This window comes from Pan troglodytes, chromosome 1, assembly GCF_028858775.2.
Source record: "Pan troglodytes isolate AG18354 chromosome 1, NHGRI_mPanTro3-v2.0_pri, whole genome shotgun sequence".
Classification (NCBI taxonomy): Eukaryota; Metazoa; Chordata; class Mammalia; order Primates; family Hominidae; genus Pan; species Pan troglodytes.
In genome coordinates this window covers 165,688,456-165,711,018 of record NC_072398.2, presented here as the reverse complement: position 1 = coordinate 165,711,018, position 22,563 = coordinate 165,688,456, and the positions used below count along the sequence as shown (strand labels likewise).

General features: G+C 39.0%; 1 protein-coding gene and 1 long non-coding RNA gene across 6 annotated transcripts in view; one reads left to right on the top strand and one right to left on the bottom strand.

Moving 5' to 3' along the window:
* The window catches only part of DNAJC6 (DnaJ heat shock protein family (Hsp40) member C6), a 167,496-nt gene that overhangs the window by 37,813 nt on the left and 107,120 nt on the right, over nt 1-22,563 (top strand). The window lies entirely within an intron of this gene.
* LOC107966984 (uncharacterized) lies at nt 12,586-22,485 on the bottom strand. The gene is made up of 5 exons (XR_010153666.1): nt 22,150-22,485; nt 20,120-20,272; nt 15,053-15,206; nt 14,168-14,313; nt 12,586-13,508 (listed from the first exon to the last, which is right to left on the bottom strand). It is a non-coding gene; the product is annotated as an uncharacterized LOC107966984 (long non-coding RNA).

Below are 22,563 nucleotides of genomic sequence, written 5' to 3'. Positions count from 1 at the left end.
ATTTGTCAAACCCAGCACTCTGCCTACCACAAAAGTTGATGTGCAGGATATATTTACGGAATAATTTAACATATCCCTCTACCTCCCTGCCCCAGCAACTTGGAAGATCAATGAACATGTGCTGAATTAACCCCACTCTTGCTGTGTGTGTATTCTTCTCTCATACAACCAAAACCTAACTTTTGTTAATTAGGGTTCAGCATTAGCCATTTGAATAGCAGAATTCTAAGTTATGTAGAACAGTAGTTATCCTTTTTGTTTTCTTTTTGAGATAGGGTTTTGCTCTGTCACCCAGGCTGAAATGCAGTGGTGTGATCATGGCTCACTGCGACCTCAACCACTGTGGCACAATCCATCCTCCCACCTCAGCCTCCCAAGTAGCTGGGACTACAGGTATGCACTACCACACCTGGTTAATTTTTAAATTTTTTGTGGAGACAGGGTCTCACTTTGTTGCCCAGGTTGGTCTTGAACTCCTGGGCTCAAGCAGTCCTCCTGCTTCAGCCTCCCAAAGTGTTGGAACTACAGGTATGAGTCACTGCGCCTGGCCAGTTATCCTTTTTGTTTGTTTGTTTTCTGTTCACCTACAGATCACTTTTTAGGGTTGAAAAGCCCATGTGCAGAAAACTACAACAGAAAAGATGGTAGGAGTGTGTTGGTTTTGGAGTAACTCTAGTGAGGTGATGAATGTAAATTTAAAATCTTAAGTATACGAAACAGGTTACTAATACATTTGAGAAACAATAAAGGTGCTGCTTATTTATCTTTTACCATGTGCTAGAATTGTGCTAAGTGCTTAGCATATATTAGCTCATTTAAACCTAGTACTAATCCTGAGAGGTATGTTCATTATATTGATGAAGGCCTTGAGGATCAGAATTGTGAAATAACCTGCTAAAATCAGAGAGCTAATAGATAGTGTAGCCAGGATTCCCATATAGGTTTCTTTGATCCCACAACCCATGTTTTCTGTGCTGTTTTGCCTCTCTAGATAAAAGCAGAAACTCTCACACTGTAAAGTTAATGCTTACCTAAAATGTATATTTTGAAAGTTATTAAACTTTTACTGACCCATATGAAAATGCCTAAGTCAGTGAGTGAGTGAAGGAATGAATGAGTGAAAGAAAGAGTGAATGAAAGAATAGGGTAGATTGGAAGTACCATATGTACTAGTCTGCCAGATATCCTAATACACTGAAAATCAGATATTTATGGGAAAATTATCTTAAAAGGATTAAAAGTCCATTAAAAATGCAAACAAATGAAGTAGTGGTAATGTAAAAACATTGAGGGGATAATGAGCTTATATACAAGATTTTTAAAAATGGATACTTAAAAGTTCATCAGTCAGTAGAGTAATAAGATGCTGTTGTAGTTCATTTTGGCCTCACTTCCTTATCTCCTTCTTTAAAAGTCCTTCCTCAGTACCTCTTGAGTAGTGGTTATTTATTCCTATTACAATGTATTTCCTTTCATTTATTTTATCTTTTTAGACTTTGGAGACTAGGTCCATTTTATTAAGCTTCCAGAGATTGAATGAAGAACAATCACTCCCCCATTTACCTACCTCCATTTACTTTGCCATTTAATCTCTTTTATTTATTTTTTTGAGGCATGGTCTTAGCCTGTTGCCCAGAATGGAGTACAGTGGCGCACAATCAGGGCTCACTGCAGCCGTGACCTCCTGGGCTCCAGTGATCCTCCTGCCTCATCCTCCCAAGTAGGTGGGACCACAGGTGCATGCTACCATACCTGGCTGATTTTTGTATTTTTTCTAGAGACAGGGTTTCACCATGTTGCCCAGGCTGGTCTTGAACTCCTGGGCTCCAACAGTCTGCTTGCCTTGGCCTCCTAAAGTGTCGGGATAACAGGCATGAGCCACTGTGCCTGGACTAATTTCTTTTAAAAGGGTGCCATTACATCCCATGAAGTGCTGGGAAGAACACTGGGGGTCTTAGCACTGAGAATGTAAATGCTTATTTGAATTCTGTTTTCAGTGTAATACTCAGCCTTATACTCTGCCTGGTGTTCCCCTGTCCATTGAACCTCTTGTTGCCCTCTCCAGAGAATAAATCTCTAGTCTTCTGTTGGGGTTGGGGAATGGCAACTGCCCATCTGCATTGTCTGAGGAAGGGGATCTGGGGATCTGTCTTAGTATTGCCTTCACATGTCTACATTGCCATCAAATCCTGAGTCCTTAGGGGATTCCACACTGTAACTCAGCTTGCCAGGTTAGGATTTAGCTTAATTCATTCTGTTTTTATTTTCTAAAATTTGTTGCTGTTTTCTCTGAATTCATAAGAAAGTTTTAAAAGGTTTGAAAGAAAAGCAATACAGAGAAGCTTAACTCTAACATGAAAAATTTATAATTAATGGCAACATTGGGAAAAAGCAAGATTGTCAGCATATGAAAGTAAGAACATTGCACAAATGGGCATATTTAGTCAGAATTCTTAGGAGATGAACTGCTAAACATCGGTTTCAGAATCCTACATAATGATTTGTGAGTGTGTGTATGCCCAAATAACATTGAATTTGTAGGCGAAATTTTAAGTACACAGAAAAGTATAAAGCATTTATAAAGTGAATACACTGTGTAACTAGCATCCAAATCAAGTAACAGGAGGTTACTAGCAACCCAGAAGCCCCTTTGTAGTTCCTGACAACCCTCCAACCTCTACTAAGAATAACTAATGACCCAATGTTTTACACTGTAGATTCGTTTTGTTCATTTTTGAATTTTGTATAAATGGAATCATTTAGTATATGATCTTTTGCTCTCATTTATTTTGCCCAAATTTATGTTTGTGAGACCCATTGTGTGGTAGTTGTAGTTCATTCTTTCTCATTCCTATATAGTATTCCATTAAGGGAATATACTAATTTAGTTTTTTCATTTTGGCAGACATTTCCAGTTTGGGTCTGCTATGAAAAGTACTACTATGAATATTCCCATATGTGTCTTTTGGTGCCCATGTGAACATATTTCTGTTGGTTATATACATATTTCTGTTGGTTATATATGTTAAAAATTACTGGGTCACATGGTATGCGCATATTGAGCTTTAATAGATACTGCCAAACAGTTTTACAAAGTGGTTGTACCAAGTTTTACTCCTCTCAGCAGGGTGTGAGATTTCTAGTTATTCCACATCTTTACCAACATTTGATACTGTCAGTCATTTAAATTTTTTTTTTTCCCCAAGACGGAGTCTCGCTCTGTTACCTAAGCTGGAGTGCAGTGGCACGATCTCGGCTCACTGCAACCTCCACTTTCCAGGTTCAAGCGATTCTCCTGCCTCAGCCTCCTGAGTAGCTGGGACTACAGGCGCGTGCCACCATGCCTGGTTAATCTTTTGTATTTTTAGTAGAGACGGGGTTTCGCCATGTTGGCCAAGCTGGTCTTGATCTCCTGACTTCTGATCCACCCGCCTTGGCCACCCAAAATGCTGAGATTACAGATGTGAGCCACTGCACCAGGCCAGTCATTTAAATTTTAGCCATTCTAGTTAGTGTATCTGTCACTGTGGTTTGCATTTGAATTTTCATGATGACTGTGAGGTTAAGCACCTAGTCATAAGTTTATTGGGTATTTGTATGTAGTCTTTTGTGAGAGGCCTGATTATGACCAGCACTTTTATCTAGACTTTCCCAGCCACCAGAACCATAAGATACAAATATGTATTGTTTAAGCTATCCAGTCTATGCTATTTTGTTACAGCAGCCTGAGCTTACTAAGGCAGAGGGGAAGTGCTATTGTACCAGTACCAAACATAGGCCTAAGAGCACTGTGTCATTGTTGTTGTTTTTTTTTTTGAGACAGAGTTTCATTATGTTGCCCAGGCTGAGGTGCAGTGGCATGATCTGGGCTCACTCTAACCTCCACCTTTCGGGTTCAAGCAAATCTCCTGCCTCAGGCTCCTGAGTAGCTGGGATTATAGGCGCCCACTGCCACACCCAGCTAATTTTTGTAGTTTTAGTAAAGATGGGGTTTCACCATGTTGGCTAGGCTGGTCTCGAACTCCTGACCTCAAGTGATCCACCCGCCTCGGCCTCCCAAAGTGCTGGGATTACTGGTATGAGCCACTGCCTCTGTCTGAGCATTGTATGTTGAAACAACACACGTATATATCTTACAGTTCTGGTGGCTGGAAAAGTCAAGATAAAGGTGCCAGCAGATTGCCAAATTTTCAGCTGTGTTGTCTGCCTTTTTTGTACTGATTTGTAGATTTTCTTATAGATTTATATTGAGTCCTTTGAATGTATGTATTGCAAAAATCTTCTGTCAATGCGGTTTACATTTTCACTTTCTTAATGATGTCTTTGGATGAACCGAAATTCTTTAATGCAGTCTACTTTATTGATTTGCTTCACAGTTCCTACTTTTTGAGTACTGTTTAAGAATTCTGTTTGCGTCAATATCGTGATATTACTTTATGTAGGTTTTCTTCTGAAAGCTTTGTTTTAGAGTATATTGATTTTTAAAAAATTTAAATGCATTTGTTCACATATCAGCCTGATCTATTGAAAAACACTTAAACACTTAAATAAGCTTAAATAATAACTTTTCCACAAACTATCTATGTGATCTTTGGCAAGGCAGTTAGCATTTTTTGTTGTTGTTGTTTATTTTTAAATTATTACCTTTCCTATGGTGCTGAAGGGCAGTTAGCATTTGAACTTAATTTCTTTAACTATAGTATGATAATAATAATATCCACCTTAGAGTATTGTTGTAAGCATCATGACTATCTAAATGTTAGCTATTATTAAAAAGTCAGCTATTAGCAAAGACATTTTCAGAGACAATTGGAGATACTTAGATATAGATTGGATGTTAGATGACAGTAAGGAATTATTAATTTTGTGTTGTGTAGGAAAATGTCCCTATTAGGAAATGCATCATGAAAAATTAAGAGGTGAAGTAAAATGTCTCAATTCATTCTTTAAAAGTTCAGCAAAAACAATAAAATCCCAAATATCTAGATAAAGCAAACTTGCAAAATGTTTCAAATTATTGAATTTTTTGTTTGTTTGTTTGAAATGGAGTCTTACTTCGTCACCCAGGCTGGAGTGCAGGGCACTATCTTGGCTCACTGCAACGACCGCCTCCTGGGTTCAAGCGATTCTCTTGCTTCAGCCTCACGAGTAGCTGGAATTACAGGCATATGCCACCACACCTGGCTAATTTTTGTATTTTTATTAGAGACGGGGTTTCGCTATGTTGACCAGGCTGGTCTCGAACTCCTGAACTCAAGTGATCCACCCACCTTGGCCTCCCAAACTGCTGGGATTACAGATGTGAACCACCATGCCTAGCCAAATTATTGAATTTATACATTAGATATGTTGATATTCATCATGTGAAATTCTTTCAGCTTTTTTGGTATGTTTGAAATTTTCATAATAAAATATTCAAGGAAAAGTTAGTAATGAATCTATAGCATTCCTATTATTTAACATTTTCTCCAAAGCTAAAGGTGCAGAAGGACCTAATTAAATGGATTTGAGTCACTTAGCCTGTTCTGCCTGGGAAAGGAGATTAAAATGAATTTAAAATAAAATGTGAACTATATCCCTGCATACTTGAGTGGGATAAAGCTGAGCCATAAAAATCCAGGTTTTACTGGGTGTAGAAAAAAGGAGAAGGTGAGGAAGGGGTATGAGATGTACTGAGTGCTGTTAAGGGTCAGATACTCTGCTGGGTGCTGTAAATATCACCTATCATTCATAAAGCAATTCTACGAGGTAAGCAATATTAGAAAAGTTGATATGAAAAGTTTGATAGAAAGGCTTTGGATAACTTGACTAACACAACTAGTGGATAGTGGAGTGAGGATTTGTACCCAGATCTGTGTTTTTGCACACAGATCTGTTTTTGCTTTTCTTCTTTCGTTCCTACTTTCCTCTCTCCCTCCCACCGTTGTCATTTTTTTCCCGCCTTCACTCCCTTTCCTTCGTTCTTCCTTTCTTTCTGACTTCTTTACAAATGTTTTTATTTTTTATTTACTTTTTACTTTTTGAGATGGAGTTTCGCTCTTGTTGCCCAGGCTGGAGTACAATGGCGCAATCTCAACGCACTACAACCTCTGCCTCCCAGGTTCAAGGAATTCTTCTGCCTCAGCCTCCCGAGTAGCTGGGATTACAGGTGCCTGCCACCACACCTGGCTAATTATTTGTGTTTTTAGTAGAGACGGGGTTTCACCATGTTGGCCAGGCTGGTCTTGAACTGTTGACCTCAGATGATCCACCCACCTTGGCCTCCCAAAGTGCTGGGATTACAGGCATGAGCCACCGCACCTGGCCTGGTTTTTTTTTTTTTTTTTTTTTAATGAATGTTATGCTTTTCATTGTAGAAACTCTGGAAAACATGTTTGTATTAATTTAGGTTTTGCTACATAATAAACCACCCCAAACTTTTTTCTTTTTTCCTGAGACAGGGTCTTGGTGTATTGCCTAGGCTGGGGTGCAGTGGCATGAACGTGGCTCATTACAGCTTCGACTTCCTGGGCTCAAGCAATCCTCCTGCCTCAGTTTCCTGAGTGGCTGGGACCACAGGCACACACCATCATGCCTGGCTATTTTCTTTAATTTTTTTTTGTAGAGATGGGGTCTCATCATGTTGCCTAGGCTGGTCTCAAACTCCTGGGCTCAAGTGATCCTCCTGCCTTGGCTTCCCAAAGTACTGGGAATATAGGTGTGAGCCATTAGACCCAGCCAGTTTTTTTATTTATTTATTTTATTATTTTACACTGTGTTGAGATAACCACCCCCAAAATCAGTGGCTTAAGACAGCATACATTCAGGTCACAATTCTGCTGGCAGTAATTTAAATGGGCTCAGAGGGCAGTTCTTCCAGTCTGGGCCAACCTCAGCTGTTGTCATTGGGGCTCACTCAAATGTATGAGGCATCAGCTGGGATGTCAGGATAAGCTCCTCCATGTGGCCTCCCATCCTGCAGCAGACTAGCTTGGGCTTGTTCTCTTGGAGAAGGAGAAGAGGAGCCAAGAGAGCAAGCAGAAATCCACAATGCTCTTGGGCCTGTGTCTGGAGCTGGTAAAACAGTACTTCCCCTCTGCCTCAGTCAGCTCAGGCTGCTGTCACAGAACATCATAGACTGGATAGCATAAACAACACACACTTATATCTCACCATTCTGGTGGCTGGGAAAGTCAAGATAAAGGTGCTGGCAGATTCAGTTGCTATGAGGACCCTTATCCTGGCTTGCAGAAGGCTGCTTGCTGTCTTCTCATTGAGTCCTCACATGGGGGTAGATGGGGTGTGTGTGAGAGAGAGCCAGAGAGACAGTGAGCACATGCTCTGGTGTTTCTTCTTTTCCTTATAAGGACACTAATCCCATGATGGGGGCCCTACCCACATAACCTCATTTAAACGTAATCATCTTCCAAAGGCCCCCATCTCCAAATACTACCACACTGGGAGTTAGGCCTTCAACATAGGAATTTTGGAGGGACACAGACACTCCCCAACACCCTCTATTGTACAAAGCAAGTCACAAGGCCAGCCCAGATTCAAGGAGTGAAGAAGGGTACCCTACCTCTTGGTGAGAAGAAATATAAAATAATATTGCATTGTGATATGGGTGGCAGCAAGTGAGGGTGAGTGGGATGAATGTTTGCAGCCATTTTTGCAAACATTTTTTCATAACATACAAAAATAAACATCTACTTTAAGTCATTTCTAATACCATTATCAAGAGCTAATTATTGTTAATATGTTGGTCTATGCACAAATAGGGGCAGATATGCACGTACAGAGGCATAGTTTTGTCTGTGCACATACAGAGGCAGATTGCTTTTAAGAATATAATTTTCATTTAAAATCAAACTTATGTTCTATTAGTGTATTTTCCCAGGTATTAAATTTTCCTTGAAAACATGTTTACCCTATGATGCAAAGGAAATCAACATAAATTACTATGTTCCAGGCATTGTGCTAAGCACTTTCACTCAGTTATCTTAACTAAAAAACAAGTTTCTTGTTAATTTGCAGGGTTAATTTGCATCAAAACAAGGAATTCATTTGTCGCTACAAAGAAAAAGCAATGAAAGGACTTTGTGAAAAGGTTCAGAGAAAATGATAATGGTTAAGACATATCAGCAATACCCATTTTTCTCTTGAAATCTGACTTGTGAACTATAACAGAAAATACAGAAGATAAATCCTTGTACCTATTGCCCACCAATCCAGTCTTTTCATTTTATAGGCGAAGTCATGTCATTATTTATGTATTTGTTTGATTTGGCTGTATTTCAGGATCATGTTGAACATCAGTTCTTATTGTGTGGGTAACATAAATAAGAAGCAGAAAATGTAGAGGGCAAAGGCCAAAGTTTGATCCTGGGCTTGGCACTGATTAGTTGTTGACTATGAAAAAAAAATCACTTAATTTTTTTGAGTTCAATTTTATCATCTGTAATTACAAAAGCTTCAATCTTCTTAAAATTGGTGTGAAGATTGACTACAGCATTTTATATCTGCACTGTCTGATGTAGTAGCCACTGGCTATAAGTGGCTATTGAGCATTTGAAATGTGGCTAGTCCAACTGAGATGTGCTGTAAGTATAAAATACACAGTAGATTTTGAACACTTAGGTGGAAAAATATATAAAATATCTTATTGATTACGTGTTGAAATGGCAATATATTGTACCCATTGAATTAAATAAAGTGTTATTAAAATTAATTCACTTGTTTATTTTTTAAATTCACTTGTAAAAATTTATTTTGGCTGCTGGAAATTAAAATATTACATATATGGCTCACATTATATTTCTGCTGGACAATGTTTTGCTTAAAAAATGTTCTCTGTTCAATATAGAGTACAGCATAAATGTTAGTTATAGCCAGAAAAAAAGTATAGGAGGTTTAGTTGAATATGTAAGGATTCTAAGTGGTAGCATGATGCTTATTATTTTTGCTACATTTATAATGTAAGCTTTTATTTAGGCATCTGAAGTTTTTCTTTTTATGTGTTATAGAGAAGTAGGGATGGAAGTGCTAATCCAATTATGTGAGGAAATCATAGTAACTTCAGTGTATTGAGCTACAGTGATGCAGGCATTGTGTTAAGTACTGTATTAGGCAGGATTCCTTTGATTACAAGTGACAGAGATGCAATCTGAATTAACTAAATTGAAAAAGGGGGATCTTGTAATTGTATGAAGCATGGGAGTGCATCTGGGTCTCCTGAATTTCTAGAATATAAACACTGTTTTTCCTATATACCTATCTTCCTCTCTCAAATTTACTTCTCCCTCCTCAGCAGCATTGTTCTCTCAGATCACTTGTCTCCACATGTCAGAAAGAATGGCTCCTTCAACCTCTGTGTGTCATCTTTGCTCTAGGGATGGATGGACTCAGACTTGCTCTTTCTGGTTTTAAATGGAAAAGTCCTGTGAAAAAGCCATGGTTGACCTAGCTTGGTTACAGGTACCTATCCCTGGGCTATGGCAGCTCTAACTCAACCACAGAAGAGAATTTCCCAGAAAAAGGGACCATTCTTCTTGGTTGATAAAAGAATAAATGTACACTATAGCTACTCTACCTAATTTAATATGTACAGCCAATCAGTAGGGTAGTACCTCAATGAACACATGAGAAACTGAGACTCAGAAAAGTTATGTATTTCGTTCAAGTTCAAATATCCAGGCTGGAAGTCTGGGTCTGTCCATCTCCAAAGCCCATGTTCTTAACTACCACACTGAGAAAGTTCTAGTAAATGGGGTTTGTGTCGACTTAAGTTTTACTGAATTATTTAATAGGTCTTTGCTATTTTTTTCCTCCTATCATTGCTTCCCATTGAAAGTTAAGATAGATTGAGGACAAGGGAACTGGCCCCATGGTAATACTCAGTAAATCCTTATGGAATTGAAAACCAACACCACTATGCTCTCCAATCTTGTGACCAAGGCTATAAAGGCGTTAGAAAAGCACTGCTATCATTATCTTTGTACCATGAGCTTAAGACATAGTTACCACTACTTGGACATTTCCTTTTTGTAATTTGCAGTCTTCTGCCTTCTTTTGAAAACTTCTTATTTTTCACCAACACATGGTTCCCTATAGTCTATACCACATGGGCATAGAGATTTCAGAGGCAAAGATGAAAGAGTCATACTCTGTTATTCATAAATAAAATATAGCCCAAAGGGAATTTTAAAAAATGATGATCTGTAAGTCTTTCAGAAAAATGGTCTGGAGTTTGTCAGTCTCCTACTCGGATCAAAAATAAAGTCAAAGTTTTCAACTAAAATAATTGCAATAGGCTACAAATCTGTTGGTCTACTTTAATACAGTAGAAATGGAAAGTAGAAGTAAGTGACAACTTTATTGGCTGAATTCATATTAAGCAGTGTAATGGAATGCTGAGAACTCTGACCCGGACTGGTCAGAAAACCAGTCTCCTATATGTAGCTCTGTGACCTTAATCAGTAATAAGTACAAAGGCTAACTAACCTTCATTGGGTGCTAAACAGCGTAGAACATCTTTTCATAGGTTGTTGACTGACTCTGCCCAGTGGCAGTAGTTATTCATTCATTCGACATTTTTTTTTTTTTTTTTTTGAGACGGAGTCTAGCTCTGTCACTCAGGCTGGAGTGCAGTGGCGTGATCTTAGCTCACTGCAACATCCACCTTCCGAGTTCAAGCAATTCTCTGCCTCAGCCTCCTGAGTAGCTGGGATTACAGGCGCACGCCACCACGCCTGGCTAATTATTTGTATTTTTATTAGAGACGGGGTTTCACCATGTTGGCCAGGCTGGTCTTGAACTCCTGACCTCGTGATCCATCTGCCTCCGCCTCCAAAAGTGCTGGGATTACAGGAGTGAGCCACCACGCCCAGCCTCATTCGGCACATCTTTATCAGGCATCTACCCTGTGTCAGGCATGGAGTTAGGTACCAAATATGGTTCTGCCATCATGGAGCTTACAGTCTGGTGTGGGAAGTCATACATGTAAACAGGCAATTTCAGTGTAGCATGTTGTAAGTGCTATGTTAGAAGAAGTAGACTGTTCTACGGGACCTCATAAAATGATATCAAACGTGGTTTTGAGAAATTGGATGGTTTCCTGGGACGTGCTATCCATTTAGGGATCTGAAGGGCAGGCTGGGATTGGCCAGGTGGGGGATCACAACAAAGCTCTTTGTCTGGACTTAGAAAGAGGTTGGGAAGGGGGAAGTGGTGAAGGCTGAGGGCTGAGTCTTGAGGGAAATTAGCTGGTCCTAGAATGCAGAGTCCATTATGCTGACTACCTTTGACTGAGGGTGATAGGAAACCCTTGAATAGTTTTAAGCAACTGAGTCACATAATTAGATCTGCATTTTAGAAAGCTGAGATGTGAATCAATTTTTTCATTTTTCTGTCTTGATTTTCTTATCTTTAAATTGAAAGGGATAGTCTACCCTTTATAACTCTCTCCAGCTTTAGTAGTCCATACATTTCTCCTATTTTGGCAAAACTTAATGAAACTGCCTTTGCAAAAATTATAACAGTGAGAAAATTACGACAGTGACAGATCTGACTTAATGACTCCATTTTGCTATTCTAACCTTCAAGCTGCCCTTGTTCATTGTTGGGCGCAGGCTGAACTAAGTTTGGGAGGAACTTAGTTTAACCTTGAAACAAAGATGATAACAGCCCTTCTTGCCTGAAACCAGACTGCCCATGTAGGACTAATAAATTAGCTGCAAGATTGGAAATGTAGGTTTAGGAGTCCTGTAGCCGGAGGCTGCAAGTTCTGAACCTCCCCCGTTGCTCCTTGGGGTAACATCATTATTGTGAAACCAAAGATTGGTCTGAGATGTTTTTCAGACCTTGCATTCTGAGGCACCAGCTGGCGCCACCCAGACTGGTAATCTGGCACAACCAGTTCTGCAGTGCCTCCCAGGAACAGAAGACAGCAAGAAGAACCCACTTTAACCCCCTATGATTCCATCTGTGACCCAATCAATCAGCACTCCCCACTCCCTGGCTCCCCCTACGTGCCAAATCATCCTTTAAAAAAACCCTAGTGTCTGAATTTTCCAGGGAGACTGAATCGAGTAATAAAACTCTGATCTCCCATTCAGTTGGCTCTGTGTGAATTACACTCTTTCTCTATTACAATTCCCCTGTCTTGATAAATTGGCTCTTATCTGGGCAGTGGGCAAGGTGAACTAGTTGGATGATTACATTACTTCCATGCTGATTTTGAGATCTGTTGGGCAGCAAGGCCTAAGATTACAGCTAGTACTTGAAAATGAGGCAAGTTTTGTGGGTCTAGGGTGGGTGAAGGTGGGAGGTGAGGTGAGGACAAGAAGCTGAATGAATGATGTGTTGTTTTTACTGGGAAAAAAGGAAATGGGAAGGTATGCAGTTTCCTTTGACAGTCTCCTGAAGAGAAACTGGTTAGGAAATAGCTTTGGCCTCTCAGCAAGCAGGTGGAATGGTACTTTGCCACAATTCTAGTACAGATGAAATCTGATAGTTACTTCCCCCAAATTATGAAGTCTGGAATTTGCTTAACGGTAGTAGTTAGGGGTCTATACATATGAAAAAAGACTGACCATGACTTTTTTTTTAACCGTTCAAAGTGTTTGTTAATTATTTATTAAGATAAACAATTTCTTAGCCCACATATTCATGTTTCACAGATAGTTCAGGAACACAGGTACAGTGACAAACTTCTATGTAATTCAACCCAAAGAAATACTTTATGTTCCAAAATCACTTTGTACTCTGAGAGATATTAGCCTTCCTCATCTCAAATTCTTTAATTCAATTATAATTTCTGTAGAAATCTGCATATGCCTTCTTTCTTGGTCAGGCCACAGCAAACTTACAGAGAGCTGCAACCCCAGGGTTATAAGGAATGCTCCAACAATATGAAATGACAGATGCTTGGCCAGAAGGCCACACATCCCAGGTTATACCAAGGCACTGAGAGCCATGGTAGTTATTGTCCTTGATAGGGATGTCAGCATCAACACTAATGTCTTTCCCGGATGATGGAGAAATGGACCAACTTGATAAGTATTGATGCTGAGTGATACATACAAAGAAGTCCATTATATGATTTTCCCTACTTTTGAATATGTTTGAAAATTTCCCTAATAGAAAGTAAAAAGATAGAATAATAAAATAAAAATACCCCCACTTATTACCTAAGTTTACTTTTAGCACAAATGGAAAATAAGTCAGACTCTCTCATTTGGCCATATTGAAGCTAATAGTCTCAGAACCACTGTGTCATAACACTGACATTTTGGTTAAAGCTCTGTATCACCTTTAATGGCTTAAAATATTCTAGACTGTATTGAGATCATGCACGTAGATCAAAGAAAGAGAATTACATCCAAAGGAAGGGATAGCTGTACTAGGGAGTTCACTGGTAACAGAGTCAGGGGTCCACAGCTCTGGGCTGGGTCTGTCCTGAAAGGCAGTCTCTGGATAGCAGGATGAGATGGAGTGATCACTGGCTTTGGAGTCAGACACAATAGACTGAGCTATGTTGAAGGACAATGACAAATAACACAATAGATAGCATTCATTGAACCATCACTATATGCCAGGCCTTATGCTAAGCTCTTTATGTACTTTATGTTATGCAATTTTAATAACTACCCTGTTTTTATTAGTATTTTATGGATGAGAAAACACAGGTTTAGAGGTTATCAAATTTGTCCATGACCACATGAACTTGTAATTCCCAGTAAATATTTTTGTAAATAAATATCTGAAAGTGTCCAGGCACGGTGGCTCATGCCTGTAATCCCAGCACTTTGGGAGGCCGAGGTAGGCGGATCACCTGAGGTCAAGAGTTTGAGACCAGCCTGGCCAACATGCTGAAACCCCGTCTCTACTAAAAACACAAAAGAATTAGCCGGGCATGCTGGTGTGTGCTTGTAATCCCAGCCACTTGGGAGGCTGAGGCAGGAGAATTGCTTGAACCCGGGAGGTGAGTCAAGATTGCGCCACTGCACTCCAGCCTGGGCAACAAGAGTGTGAAAACTCCATCTCAAAAAAAAAAGAAAAAAAGAAAAAAAGTCTGAAATCCAGTGGTTAATGGTGGTAGGTTGTGCCCCAGTTAGTTTGGATGCACATAACAGAAAAAAGCAAAATAACAGTGGCAAAATAATAACTAAGTAGTTTGTTTTTCTCTCACCTCTAAGTAATCTAGAGGTAATCAGTCTAGGGTTGCTAGGGCTCTCTGGAGCTCGGGGTTCTTCTATTTTACTGTTTCATTGTGAATGTCTTCCACCCTCAAGGTTAACTCATGGTCCAAGTACCTGCTGGAGCTCCATATTCCAACTAGAAGAAAGGGAGAAGGATTGGAAGGACATACCACCTACCCTTCTTTTTAAGGATCCATACCAGAAATTGCACATATTATTTTTGCTTATAATTACAATGGCTACAACTTAGTCCTATGTATGCACCTAGTAGATTACAGAAAACTTGCATGTGGCAGGTCCAAGACATGAAAGAGACTGAAAAATATTTATACTATGTGGCCACATGCCCAGCTAAAGGGCACAGAAGCATAGAAGATGGAGAGCAACATTGAGGATCACTAGCAATCACTGCTTAGCCCACACTCAGCTGCATTCCAGAGTTTTATCTCTTTGGGTATGGTAATCCTTCTCACGAAACCTTTCACATTTGAATGGATAAATACATGAAAAACCCATGCACTTAGTTTAGTGTTCAGAAAATGCTAGTTCCTTCCCTTTAATTAGATGTTGTCAAGTGAGCAGCAGTGATTTGGTGCTCTGGAGACTCAGCACCCTAAGAATTTGTTCCACCTGTGTCTGGGGTGGTGACTGCCTTCTGCATCACCATCATAGAGGATTTGCCCCAAGTTCTACATCCTCTATGGCCCAGCACCCTGTTAGGTACAATGGGGTTGCAAAATGAAGCATCCAGATTTTAAGGATCTTGAACATAAAATCACACATAATGGGCTCAGGGCCAAACATGGGACTATCCAGGATTTAGGAAAACTTTCACTTCAGTGTTGGTTTGCAGCTGACTTTGGGAAACTATTTACCACATAAAAATTTCCAGTGTTTTCTTCAAGACTGTGAGAAGTCGATCACAGAACCAGCGCACTTGAGAAGCTGAAGTTTTCCTACTTGTAAAATGACAGATGAAAAGGACTGATGCTTCCATGAGTTGCTCTTGAAATGGTAATGTAGGTGTATCTGTGTGTGGAAAAACACACTCAAAGTGCCTTTTCTTATTTTCTCACAACAAAAATCAACACAAATTAAAGGCTTCTGTGATCAAATGGGCACTTCCCCCCCACAAACAAACAATCAATTCTGCAGTGGACACCAGCTGCGTGTCCTCCAATTCTGAAACTATCTACCAGGAGATAAGTGTCAGATACCACTGACACAGTCCCCAAAACTGCTCCCCCAACCTACCACCTCCACTTTCAGACACCAGTTGCAAGTCTGGGCCTCTAAAACTTCTGATCGACCAGATTCAAGTTTGGGTTCCCATGATCCCCTCTTTGGGTTGATTAATTTGCTGGAGCGGCTCACAGAACTCAGGGAAACACGTTTATTGAGTTATAATAAAGGATATTACAAAGATACAAGGAAAGGGATGCCAAGCTGCCATGCCCTCTCTGGGTGCACCATCCTCCAGGAACCTCCACTTAGCTGTCTGGAAGGTCCCCAAACCCTGTCCTCTTGGGCCTTGTATGAAGACTTCATTGGGTAGGCATGATTGAAGCATGGACAACTGTGTTAAAATGTGATTCATGGACAAAAAGTATATGATCTAAACCCAATAAGGCCTGTTTAGACTCTGTTTGTCTTCTCTGTGCAGCATTTCTTCCCCCAGGGATGGGGCAGGACACCCTCTGGGATGAGGGTCTTATGACCCACAATCAGTTAAGAGTCCTGCCTTGGACAGGTGAAAGTAGGGAGGTAGAACATCAGAGAGAGAGAGAGAGAGAAAGAGAAAGAGGTTTTGTTTACTATGTCGAGGGCTATGGGAGTTATACAGGAACTGTGGATTTTATATATAATATGTAATAAAGGATATTACAAAGATACAAGGATATATATATAATATATATAATATGTATTATATATAATATTTATTATATATTATACATTAATATATATTATGTTAATATATACATTTATATATTAATATATCAATATAATAGTATATTATATTGATATATTAATATATAATATATCAATATAATAGTATATTATATTGATATATTAATATATAATATATTATATATTATTATATAATATATAATATATAATAATATATATTATATATAACATATATGTTACAGTATAACATTGCTGTGGTTTGAATATCCCCTCCACAACTCATGTTGAAATTTAATTGCCATTCTGACAGTAATAGGTGGTACCATTAACAGGTGATTAGGCCATAAGGGGTCCACCCTCATGAATGGATTAATGCCATTACTATGGGAGTGCACTCTTGATTAAAGGGAGTTTGCCTCCCCCTTAACCCCCTTGCTGTCTCTTCCTTTCTTATCCTCTCTTGCCTTCCTGCCTTCTATCATGGGATGATGCAGCACGAAGGCCCTCACCAGATGTAGGCTCCTTGATCTTGGACTTTCTGGCCCCAGAAACTGTAAGAAATAAATCTCTGCTCTTTGTGAATTACCCAGTCTCCTGTATTCTATTATAGCAGCACAAAATGAACTAAGGCAAACGTTGTTATACTATGAGCATGTCCTTGAAAAGTCAAGGATAAGTTAAATGTTAGCAAATGGAAATGTGTTTTTTAAGTGAGCTCATTAAAGAAACCAGAGCGATTTTTTCTGTAAACTAAAGATGGCTTCCAAAATAAAGTTTTTTGGTATTTTCATTCAATTAGCAGATACTTACTGAACACCTATTACTTGGCAGGCACTGTGCTAGACCTCATAAAACATGATGGGTGTTGTCTTCACCTGCCAGAGTTGCTCAAAATACGTGAATAATAAATTGACAAATATATTCTCAGACTAATATACGGTCAAATAATAACATTTGTTACATCGATTATGAAAGTTTTTTAACATATTAACATTTAAGAAATCTTGGGGTATCTTAAGATTGATAGTATGTCATACTTTCTTTAGTAGCATATTTTTCTTATGTTGTGACTTAAAATGGATGGTTTCTTAGATTTGATAACATGCAGTATTTAAGTAGGGCTTTAGTGTTTATTATGTGCTTCCATGTGCCTCATTTGATTCTTTCGTCTTTTTTTTTTTTGAGACGGAGTCTCCCTCTGTCACCCAGGCTGGAGTGCAGTGGCATGATCTCGGCTCACTGCAACCTCTGCCTCCCAGGTTCAAGTGATTCTCTTGCCTCAGCCTCCTGAGTAGCTGGAGCTACAGGCACGTGGCACCACGCCCAGCTAATTTTTTGTTTGTTTGTTTGTTTGTTTTTTAGTAGAGACGGGGTTTCACCATGTTGGCCAGGCTGGTCTCGAACTCCCGACCTCAGGTGATCTGCCTGCCTCAGCCTCCCAAAGTGCAATTTCCATAAGTTGCCCAAACCATTTTCCACTGACCACACTTAGTAAGGCAGGTCAGATCTAAGGAATGACCTAAATGTCCTTCAGCTTTCACTTTGATCAGTGGAATTGCCTCTTTAGGCTGCCTCAGTGGCCAAAGCATGATCAGAAAGATGGAGGTTTGAATCCTAACTGATTGTTGTGTAACCCTGGGCCAGTTACTTAACCTCTCCAAGTCTGCCTCAAAATAAGAATAAAATCTTTAGATTTAAGGTAGGTAAGGCACCTGGCAAATGATAAATAATCAATGGCAGTTATTTTGTTACTATTAGAGCATCAAGGAAACACAGGTTTCATGATATTGGGTTATCTTAAAAAAAAAAAAAAAAGCCCTACCTGGGAAATTTGTCCTATTTTCTGGAAGACCCAGAACCCCATCAAACACCAAGAACAGATATCCCCTCCTAAGAAACATTATAGGAATAGTTCAGATTTTCTTCTGTTAAATGTCATCCATCAGCTCACCCGATTTTTTCCAGCAGACCTCCTCTTCTATCTTGTGTGTTGCTTTATATGTCGCTCTCGACAGCTGCTACTATTTATGCATGCATTTCTATAGCAAAACCTTGATTAACTGGGACACAGCAAACTGTAGCACTTAAATGACTATGGTTTTCCCCTATGGACATCATTTGGAGGAGAGAGGGAAGTGACAACTAAAGTTTTGAGAACTGAAGAGAATCATGTAATTCCACATCTTCGATTTTACTGCTGAGAGAAGGAGAATGGATCAAGGCCACCCTGCTGATTAAGAGCAGAGTCAGGAGAGGATTCTCGGTCTATTGCTTTCTTCTGGACTGTGGCCTAAAGATGTGTCTTTTGGCATCTGTCTTGGGGGTATTTCTCCTTAAGGTTTTGCCACTACACTGCAGGTCTCAAACTCAAATGCCTGCAAGGGCTAACTGGTAGTAGGAATGAGTGGAGGAGGCTGAGTATTCTACATTGGGAAGTAGTAGTGAACTATGGTCCTCAGACTGGAGCCTATACACCCTCTGTAAAGGCATCTAAATTAAAATGTTTTTCATTTTAAGAAGTACAGGACCGACAAAACACGTCTGGGAGTCAGAGATGGCTTGATGTTCCCCAGTTGAAGTGCCTTGCACTATGTATATCTATAGGCCTTATTCAATAAGGAGATAATCTGGATTATGGCCCTCAGGCACATTGCCAAAGTAAGTTTCAATACTGTGCATTGATTTATGTTTGTTAAAACAGAAAATTGAAGAGACGCATTTTAGAAACCTGATCATAATATATTTTGTAACAGAGAGAACAGAGTAGAAGCTCTGGCTTCATTTACTGTCTGCTTAGCCAAAACTCTTTGTGGTCCAATTAGCCAAATGAATTCAGATGTCACAGTGTATAGGACATTCATAATTGGGAACACTAGGACCTCTTAGTACCAGAGATTGTCCCATAACATAGACATTCAAACATTTATAATCAGGACACACAGTGAGAAATACATTTATATCATTACTGAGCAGAAACATACACACACTCACACATATCACACAAACCCAAAACAATATTTTAAGAAACAATATCTTACTGCGTTCCAAACTCTGATGTTTTCCAACCTATTTCATTTTTATGAAAATACTTTATAATTTACTCATCGGCTACAGCATATAGTTTAAATCACTGGACTAGGTAATGCCATGACATTTTTGTTTATTCATTAAATCAGTAGATATTTACTCAATATCTAATGAGAGTGAGGTGCTCTTTGGAGTGTCATGGGGGACACAAACATGAACAAAACATGGATTTTTGCCCTCAAAGAGTCCAAATCCAATAGGAAATACATACACGTGAATATTTAAAAACTCAGGGCAAAACAATCAGTTCGCATTTGACAAACTGCTTTTATGTTATCATATGTCATAATGATAACAAATCTCTTAGGTAAGCTGGGCAGATTTAAACTTAATTTTACAGATGGGAAGTTGCATTTTTGAAAAAGTGACATTTTAAAAAGAAGTGGAATGATAGTAATAATAGATAGCATATGTTAAGCACTTATTATATGTTAGGAACTAATTTACTTCTTACTATAACCTTATTATGATGGCATTACTATAATCCTCACTTTACAGAGGAGAAAAATGAGGCAGAGAGGTTAAGTAACTTGCCCAAAGTCATAGAGCCAGGAGTCATTGGAACTAAGAATCAATCATAGGCAACTTCAATTTTTTTTTTTTTTTTTTTGAGACAGAGTCTTGCTTTGTTGGCTCACTGCAAGCTCCACCTCCTGGGTTCAAGCGATTCTCCTGCCTCAGCCTCCTGAGTAGCTGGGACTACAGGTGCCTGCCACCACGCCTGGTTATTTTTTTGGATTTTTAGTAGATACAGGGTTTCACCGTGTTAGCCAGGATGGTCTCAATCTCCTGACCTCGTGATCCGCCTACCTCAGCCTCCCAAAGTGCCAGGACCACAGGTGTGAGCCACCACACCTGGCTGGCAACTTCAATTTTAATCAATGTATTATATTCTCTGGAAATGAAAATCACAGATCAAAATCCTACATAGGTCATGGCATACATACCTTGATCTCTTAGCCCACCCCAAAAGTGATGTGGCATCTGCTGTGACAGGATAGCATTTGGAATGAGGTGTGTATGAAGGGGATGGGGTGGAATAGAGCCTGGTTCCTCAGTATTCCTCAGTGTCACTAATCTTCATCAAGTTAATAAAGCACCTGAAGGCAGCAAGAGAAAAGACAAAGGGAATGATTGCTGTCCCCAAAAGAGGGCATCTTATCCTTTGCCGTTGTCTCATGTATGATGTAGTATTTTTGAGATAAGTTATGAAGTAGTCTTGAGTTTGGAAAACCAAGAGTTAGGCTGTAAATGTTCACCTTGTGTTTGACCAGTGCCACCTCCCTTAAGCCCAAATTCTCATTCAAAGTTACAAAGACAATTTTCCATTAGGATATCCCTGGAAAAAATAATATTTAGCCTTTATTGAGCTTTTCCCATGGGAAAAACTAAGACTGCCAGGCGCTGAGCTTAAAGCTGCACCCAAGACAGACCAATAATGGTAATAGAGAACAATTGTTAAGTACTACTCTCTCTCTCAATCTGTCTCTCTCTCTCTCTCTCTCTCTCTCTATATATATATATGTTAGGTACTAATCTAATTCTTCTATATAATGATGGTACTCATATTATGCTTGTTTTATAGAGTAGAACAGTGAGATATTCATTGATAAGTATTGAATTTGATCTTTAGCACAGTAAAGAAAATTTTAATGTTGAAATTGGTGCATATCCAAATTTAGGCCTAAGCCCTAGTTTTTAGGCTGTTGTAAATTAACCTAGTTATTGTATTTTCCTGCCTTAATATGCTTCTTATATCTTCAATTTTATAGGATTATTAATAGTTATCCTGATTGACTTTATTTATATTAAGTATAAAGATAAAATTCTTATAGCTCATTCAGATTTTTCTTTACACTTGCAAACTCCAGAGATAGATATTGAAAAATACAAAGGCATATGTCTCATCTATAATTTCTTTCAGCAATATGTCTGCAAGTTGAGCAAAAATAACTGAAAGTGCTCTTTTTGAAAATAATAATTTTCACTTTTCAAAAATGATCCTGTATTTATTTATTTATTTTTTGAGACAGGGTCTCAGTCTGTCACTGAGGCTGGTTCTAAATTCTATTAATCCAATGATTATAGTCCAGCATTTGTCAGGGCACATGATGAACACTAGGTATTTACTGTCCCTGTGTGTCTGTAATGAATTAAAAGAAAAAGTACAGAGAAAGATTATTTAAGATGTTATGGGAAAAGATTTACTAGACTTTACAGAATTATTACTTTAGTCAAGTAACTAAAATAATTCAATCTGACAGATTTGGAAAATTGAAAGTATAAAAATTTGTTTTAAAATTTTTATTGCAGTTTTTCCTGCCACCATTCGGATTGTTTGATCTTATTATAAATGAGCATTAACTCTGATTTGCAATTCAGGTCACACCATACCTTCATCAAAGAATGCAGTTGGGAAAGCAACTGGCCAGGAAGTTTAGGTTTCCCCAGAAGGACTGGAAGGATTTAGAAAACATTTCTTTGGACTTCTTCTGGTTGATGCTCTTCCTACAAGAATCTGCGTTTGGGTGATCCTTGTACAGGAAAATGTCTCTTAGTCCAATTTATTTTATGTAGAACTGTGTAGAGCTAGAGCTTCCCGGAAACTTTCTGAGACCCAAATCATCTGGACTGAAGTCTCTTAGATGCTATTGTTTGATTTTGTGTCCTTAGGTGATTGATATAAGGACAGCAAGAGAAAACCATGTAAGATGAGAAGAAAGCAAAGCCGGCTTTGTGTATGGGCTCAAGTACATTTTACATGCACGTACTTTTTTCCTTTTTTGGTGAGGAAACTCTGTCAAATGACTCTTGACGGGCGCCTCACTTAGTCCCTCCAAGTTTTAGTAGAGAAAATGATAATTTTTAACCAAGACTTACTTGATCTTGACCTAAGATGATGAGAATGAGCAATCCTTCTGAAATCTTATTATTTTAGGTGAAAATAAACATTCGATAATTACATTTTAAAACTTACCAGAGTTTATCCAGGTTTTGTTCAGATCCAGAACTTATACAATGTCGGAGTCTTCTTTTAAGAATACACGATGACAGATACAAAATTAGGTACACAGCTTAATTAACTTCATGATAAATTCTCTTCTGATTATGAGTGACTGCTTTCTTTGGCCAGAATTGTGAAAGAAAAATAAGGCGTGAGGCTAGAGGATGGGGAAAAAAAATCCTTGTCTATCTTGCTTCCCAAGCAGGCCTTCAAGCTAGCTAACTGAAACAGTCTTTTCTCCAGGTCCTAAGGTAAATGGTGGCGGATCTGAAAATGCGTCGGACTTAACCTTGCCCTTCTCCCCAGTTTATTCGCTCAACAAAGAGTTCTAAACAGTCACATCTGCTCTCTAGGCAGAACGGACGCTGCCTCCTAGTATTAGAATAC